At 33.8% G+C, this 7,482-nt stretch overlaps 1 pseudogene; it reads left to right on the top strand.

Annotated features, from left to right (window-relative positions):
* The first annotated feature begins 226 nt into the window (after window positions 1–226).
* LOC120348788 lies at window positions 227–7,030 on the top strand (annotated as a pseudogene).
* The last annotated feature ends 452 nt before the right edge of the window (window positions 7,031–7,482 follow it).

Genomic DNA, 7,482 nt, shown 5'->3' with positions numbered 1-7,482 from the left:
GTTCCTCAATGTAGGCTAAGTAAGGCTCAGAACTGTTATCCCAATATCGCTATTAAAATGTTTAATATGCTACCTCCATCTGTGCATCATTTGAGTGACAGTGAGTTTAAGAGGAGACTCAAGTCCTGGCTGCGTGCCAGACCATACTACTCCTTGAGTGAATTTTTTCAGGAGTCTACAGTTGACATTTAGTGGCCATCACCGTGTTTAGCCATCTATGCCATTATATTTTCTTTTTATTTGTGAGTGAAAGTTATGCATTTTCTGCATGCAACTCGTTACGCCAAAATACCCGTCTAGCATCTAGTGAAAGTTTAATGGACATTTGAAAGTTTTCGTATTGAAGACATTGCATCCTGCCTGTATAATTATTATATATGCAGCTTTTAGGTCAATTGGAATATTGTGTTATTTTTACTTGTGTGCTCAATAAGTTTGTGTAGCATATTTTAAAAGCCGTTTATATTTCAGACCAAACCCAAAAATGCAAGATAATTTATTGACCACTTTGTGGTTTATTATCAAGTACATTGCGTACGAAATATATTACTACATACTTGGAGCTGGAGCAATTATGGAGGATTTAATCAATTACAAACAAAACCATTTTTGTAAGTTTGTCATTTTTTCAATATTTATTATTGTACATTATTTTTGTATTTTCATTTACCTTCAAATTTTATTTAGGGTATTTTAATATATGACTCCCAACCTAGGGATGTCTTAGGATTTCACGTTTTTTTTAACTGTTAGACAAGGATGGTAAAGTTCAAACTCATTAGCTTATTAGGCCTATAAAAACAATACAAAAAGTGACAAATCTGTTTGAAACAGGTTCCAGTCCAGACAGTTCCAGACACTGCAACCGGTTTGCAGAATTTTTGTCTCTTTTAAACTTGTCTGGTATAAGAACTTGCAATACCTTATATAGCAATGCATATAAAATCAACTCTTTTTTCAACTTGAATTTACCTTCAATTCAAGTACACACAAGAAGTGAAATAATCAATATTTAATTAGGTACAGTATCCTACTTACCCACATATTGCCTTTTTTGTGAAAAAAATGTGCTGTTCTTTTTTTCACATTCATTAGTATTAATGAAAAAGTAGTAGCCTACTTCAATATCTCTGGTTGTGATTAGAAAATTTGACATTTAAATAAATAAATATAATTTTATCAGCATCACATTCATAGAAAAAAAGGCAACGTCAGTACACAAAATTATGCTAATAAAAGTAAGATATTACTGCTTACAACATGATCTGTTGACTCCTGACCACAAAATAATAACTAAAAGTGCATGAATACAAAAAGCATTTTTGCGTTTCATGACAATAAATATGTTAATGTGAAAGTGCAAGGAAGGAGAGCAGTGGGACGTCCAAGGCCGGATCGGATATGAGGATCGGATTGAGGCATAGCACCTATAATACAGAGGTGTATTAGAGGTGGCTATGATTGAGGTGATAGGACGGAGAAGAGGAAAGACTGTTCCGAGATGAAGAAAATGGCGATGGATGGGGAATCATGGAGGAAATGGATGGACTGAGGCTACCCCAACGCTGAGGAGAGACAAAGAAGAAGCGTTTCATGACAATTTGTCGGCCGTCAATAGTAATTATAAAAAAAATCAGTTTTTTCATATGCTCACAAAAATAGCATAACAGTAGTTGAAAGTTGTACTATTATTATTTTTATACTAACCAAATATTTCAATTTTTGTCAGATGTGACTCCGCAGTACGGAAAAATGGCTATAGTGACGGGAGGGGCAAGAGGTCTTGGATTGGAAGTAGTCAAGAAATTCCTCCAAATGACATGAAGGTTATAATCGGTAAGAACAAAATCAATTGTAAATTATGAACTTCATTGACATCTACACAACATAGTAATACTACAAAATAGAGTTGCATAAATATACAAAATCAATCCACTCGCAGTAAGAAAACTTGATGTGTTCAGATGAGAGTTGCTAAATAAATAAAATCATAATGTTTTTTTGGATGAACTCTTGTTAGATTCAAAATATAGTAGAGAGTTGAAAGTAGAGGATATCAGTGAAGGAAGCTGACAGTGTTTAAATAAAGCATTTATCTAGATATATCCACTGCCTACTTTTTTCTTCCCCCTCTAATATATTATCACACATTTGAATACATTCATTATTTTCAACATTCTCAGCTACCTTCTCTGATACATTCTACCTTTGCTGCTCCACTCTGTTATAACCCTTCAAGAGACAATAACTTCTTGTAATTATTTCAAATATTCAATGAAAGCTATATAAATACAACTAAACGTAACTTCTGCTACTGCAAATATTGACCAAAGAACTAAATAGTTATTATACAGTTATATTCCAGAAGTTGATTAACTGAAATTTCTAATAAAATAATACCTTTAATACCTTCTGCTTCATCCATTACCCACATTTGTGGGATCGGTGGCGTCATAGAGTTCGATTTCAATATACACAATAACACAAAAACTATTCAGATGGCAGGTAAAACAGTAATCACTTTTTTAAAAAAAAGTTCAGATCATCACTCATAAATTCATTTACGCTATAATATGATTTATCATAGAGCAGCTAAAATTTTACATCTACAATAACTTTACTCTGAACTAAACTGTTTCAAATTCCTTTTTTAAACGATATTTAATGTTTGTTTATAGATGTTTCTACAAGGATAATTCTGCTAATTTTGGGGATTGAGAGTATCCTAGCTAACAAGACCTATAGTGAGGTCCACGTTATAATGGCATGGATAAGATAGAAGAATAGCAATGCCGATTCTCTGCATTATTAATTATATTTTCCTACAGTTACGTTGAAAAGTGGCCATTGCTGCACTGATTACAGAACGCAAAGAATCACTTTTCCGCTCTAGTGCGGGATAGTATATTTCGCACCTAGGTCGAAAATGTACGTTTTCCGGCTCGAGATCGCGGTTTTCAAGTTCGAGACGAAGTCGAGAACTTGAAGCGTTCGAGAGCGGAAAAACATTTTTGCCCGTGTTGCGAACGCTATTTTTCGCCACACCAAAAAAAAAAAACTTCCCAATATTTATAAGAAATTAAAAAACTAATAAAATTCAAACAGCCTATTTTGATAGTTTGAATCTTGGTTATGACAACTTTTACTGTCAATTAATTTCAATATTACTAATTAATAATTTACAATAGTGACCATATTTTATACTATTAATATTTCGAATAATTGTTTGAATTTTTATAGCTCGCGCTTTGCGCCCGGTGCAATATCTCATGATCTCATGATAGATGGATGAATAGAATTTTCATTACTATTTTGAAATAATGTGATGATAAAATTAATATAATTGCATATTTCACAGTTTTGTCTCAAAATATATCTAAAAAATTGATTGAAATTTAAATTATGGTAACTAATATAAAAAATAGCTAATAAAAGTCGAAATTCATCGACAAAAAAAAATGTCATTGACCGAGATTCGAACCTAGATCGTGATTGTTTATCCACTGAGCTTTGGAGTTCTGTTGTGTTACCTTTACGTTCTCGTCTATTGCGTATTGTTGAACGTAGAGGCTGACTGATAACTCTTAGCATACACGTAATACTGTAAACTAGACTTCTAAAAAAGTTTACTTCACTCCTAAAAAGCGTACAACCTTTGACTATAGAAAGAAGGTTGTTCTTTCTATAGAAGAAGGTTCTTTCTATAGTCAAAGGTACAACAGACTTTGGCTCATGACTTATATTATTAAAATTATATTATTATCTGTTTCACAATAAAATTTTCACTCTGAATTAAGTCAGGTACGTATGTAGGCTACTATAATATAGTGTATAGCGGCATATTAATTGAAGCCGGTTTGCCGGCATTTTCACAACAAAATATGCTCTGAAATCATAGAGTAAACATTCGAAGATTCAATCTTGAGTGGGCCTAATGTTTTCTCTATATGGTTCTATATTAAAGAAAAATTATCTAAAAGTTTTAATAATGAATACGGAAAAATTACTAGGAATTTTTTAGTCAAGGCTGAGTTTCACCAGTAGGCTTACCTTAAACTTCAGATCTCTGCTGTATTTTCTTGTTATATAGTTGATTGTATTGCATTAAGAAGTGGAATTCGATAATAAAAAAGAACAATTATTACTCTACCTCACTTTTAAATATTGATACAATTATTGTACTTTGATTTCAAATTCGATTCTTCACTTTTAAATACTTGCGATACGTACCTTTCTGACAATGGACAATGCAGCCATTGTATTCATTGTTTGATATCAAAAACACAATAATAAATATTAATTATTAAACAGTAATTTATAAAATATATTATAGACATAATACCGCGATTCACGATACATAATTATATAGATTATTACAGTCGTTATGAGATTATCTCTCTATGATTTTTGTAAGATCGGACACGATCAGCTGTTATTCAAGGTCATTTTACAGCCCTAGGGCCGTAAAGTTTTACCGGCCTGGTCGGAAAACCATCTTTCGGCCTCCTATGACGCACGTAACCAGCTCATTACATCCAAGTGTGGCGAAATTTTTTCTGCACTCCATTTGCAACATGGCAACGCAAAATACTTAGTAGGTTATAGGGAGCAACAGTGCAGCAAATCAAAATGAAGTTGGTACAGTGACTGCTGTGGCTGCTATAGTGAGCAGAGGTGCAACCAAGCACAACGCGCTAATTATTATTCATTATATATTATAACAAAGGACAACATTTTATTCTTCATTGACAATAAATTAAGGTTTTTATCAATAATAAAATTACACAGAAAAACATTTGATGCATTTCAGGCAATTTTACCCATAATTACCCACTTTTCATATTCAATGGTAACTGTAGGAAAAACTTAATGTGAAATACGTGCGCAAAGTTCCTCTGCTGCACTCAAGAAACAATTCCGCCTCGCCTACGGCTCGGGCGTAAACGTTCGGTGCAGCAAACTGTCACTTGGCGCACTAGTTGCACAAATAACTATTCTACACTGTCAAAAGCATAATTAGCATAGTTGTGGACCTAGAAAAAATAGTACCACCGGCTATGTCGAATGATGGACAAGGATAGCAAAACAAAAGTGATCAAATACTGTCATTATAACGTGGACCTCACTATAGTGTTGATCTCCGAGGAACGACAAACCTTCCACGTGTGAACACTGAACACTGTTGTGTCAGATAAAAAATGTTTTATTAGAACTTGAGTTTTGAGTGGATAGAAACGAGGATGTTATGTGTATTTATTCCATTATTTTGTTGTGATTAATATAATTGAATAATGTTTTCAGGTTGTCGCAATGTAGAGGCTGGCATAGGAGTGATGCAAGAGGTGAGAAGAGACATCAGTAGTGGAGAATTTTCTGTTCTGAAGCTGGATATGAGGTCATTCGAATCCATCAGAAGTTCGCTGATAAAGTTTTGGAAGAGTTGCCACAAATTCATATCTTGGTCAACAACGGTAAGTTTGTTCAAGTGGTCAAACTTAAGTTAATAATGCATCCCACTTGGAATTATTCTGAGGTTTGAGCTGCGCTCACATGTCGTAGCGTTATCGAACGACAAAATAGGAACTGCTGATTCAAAACTTCTTATTGTACTCACTCATTTAATATAGTATCAGACTTACTTCTTACTTACTTCAGACATAAAGTATCAAGTAAGTGTCTCACTACATTTCACTAATCAAACAGCTGCAACATGAAATCGCGGTCATAAAAAATAATTCAAAACATCAAACAAAGGAACAACTTATATAAATCTTATTGAAAATTCATTCCTCTTTCCACCATATCCTTAGAATAGGATTTTGACTGATAGTTTTCTAGTGATGGACGTTTTTCAAAAATATCGAGAAGTTGGTGTATCTCGGAAAATAAGGTCGATAAAAGAGAAGGCCGATATTAGTTTTACTATAGTGAGGTCCAAGGTAGGAGAAAGTGTAGAATATAGTGAGGAGAAAAACGTTGCCGATCCTCAGTTGTCAATGCCTTCTATAGACGGTAGCTGATACAGGTTTATTGATGTAATATTAACTGTTCATTATCGTTTAAAATAATCAATTATATTTTGTTAAGAAATAAATTATTTTTTAAATATTTTCATAATGAATTTACATAATTAAGATGAAATATTTTGCCAATTAATTATTAATTCTACATTGTTAAAAGACGATCTGGCAACAGAGCAAAGCTAGAAAGAGATAGCGTTATCCGCTTTATTAAATGAAAGACAAGGATAGCAATACCATTGCTAATGAAACACTGTCATTATAACGTGGACCTCACTAAAATTATTGACGTTTTTCAAAAATATCGAGAAATCGATTTATCTCGAAAACGGATGTCGATATAAGAGAATTTTACTAGACATTCTTTGTTGCAAATTTCATGAAGAGTCTATGGTCTCCGACTGTTACACCTTTTGTGGGACAGTCTGAGTATATGATCTATGACTTTTCTATGACTACGACTACGATCTATGACACTGTGTATACGATCTTTATTTTATTTTATTTTCAGTGTAATAAACATACACAGCCAACTTTAATAAGCTAGAGATACTAGAAATAGAATGACAATGTCGCATAGTGGGTTCAATCAACTTATTGTTAGCCGGACAGCAGTGAAAAGTGACTGTAAAAGAAAGGCTCTTTTTCTTCTTCTTCTTCTTCTTCTTCTTCTTGATCTATGGATTTTTTATGACTATGACTATGATCTATGACTCTGTGTATACTATGTATATGTTGCAGCTGGAATCATGTTTCCGCCGTACACTGAAACGGCAGAGGGTTACGAGTCTCAGTGGGGTGTGAACTTCATGGGACACTGCTACCTCACTCACCTCCTGCTGCCCCGTCTGAAGCGGACGGCCGAGATCGGGCTTGAATCTGTGCGCATCGTAAATGTCTCCTCCTGCGCACATTTCGCCGCCGATACCATTAAGTTCCAAGAGTTCAATAGGAGGTCAGTTGAAGTTGCATTCTATTCAAGAAAGTCAGTCAGTTGAAGCTACAATGTATTTGAAAAAAAAAACATTAGGGTAACCATCCACTGGAACCGTATTCAACCGATCCGTTCGGCCGTTGGATCGGTCGAATCTGCCGGCCGTTAATTCGGCCGAATATGGTCGTCCATTGGGACCGTTTACGTCAGTCTAGTTGCCAATTATTGAATTAGCTACTAACTATCATAGCCACCAAAATTTTTCATAAACAATGATATATTGAGATTTGAAAATTGAATAAACAAATATCCACTAATTAGTTATTCATTACAATAATCTTACCTTCAACAACAAATTGATAGTTTCTACGTAACAACTATACTGATAAAGTAAGATAAGTCTGGTTTATAATTTGGTGAGAGGGTTGATGTTATGATATCTTTTACAAAAATAGGAAATAGTATAAAACATCCAAAGGACACTCTCTGCTTAGAAATAAAAAATATTTCTCTCTTGAAGAATGGAAT

Source organism: Nilaparvata lugens, unplaced genomic scaffold, assembly GCF_014356525.2.
Source record: "Nilaparvata lugens isolate BPH unplaced genomic scaffold, ASM1435652v1 scaffold6701, whole genome shotgun sequence".
Taxonomy (NCBI): Eukaryota; Metazoa; Arthropoda; class Insecta; order Hemiptera; family Delphacidae; genus Nilaparvata; species Nilaparvata lugens.
The sequence above is the reverse complement of the archived record's forward strand: the minus strand, read 5'-3'. Positions and strand labels throughout refer to the sequence as shown.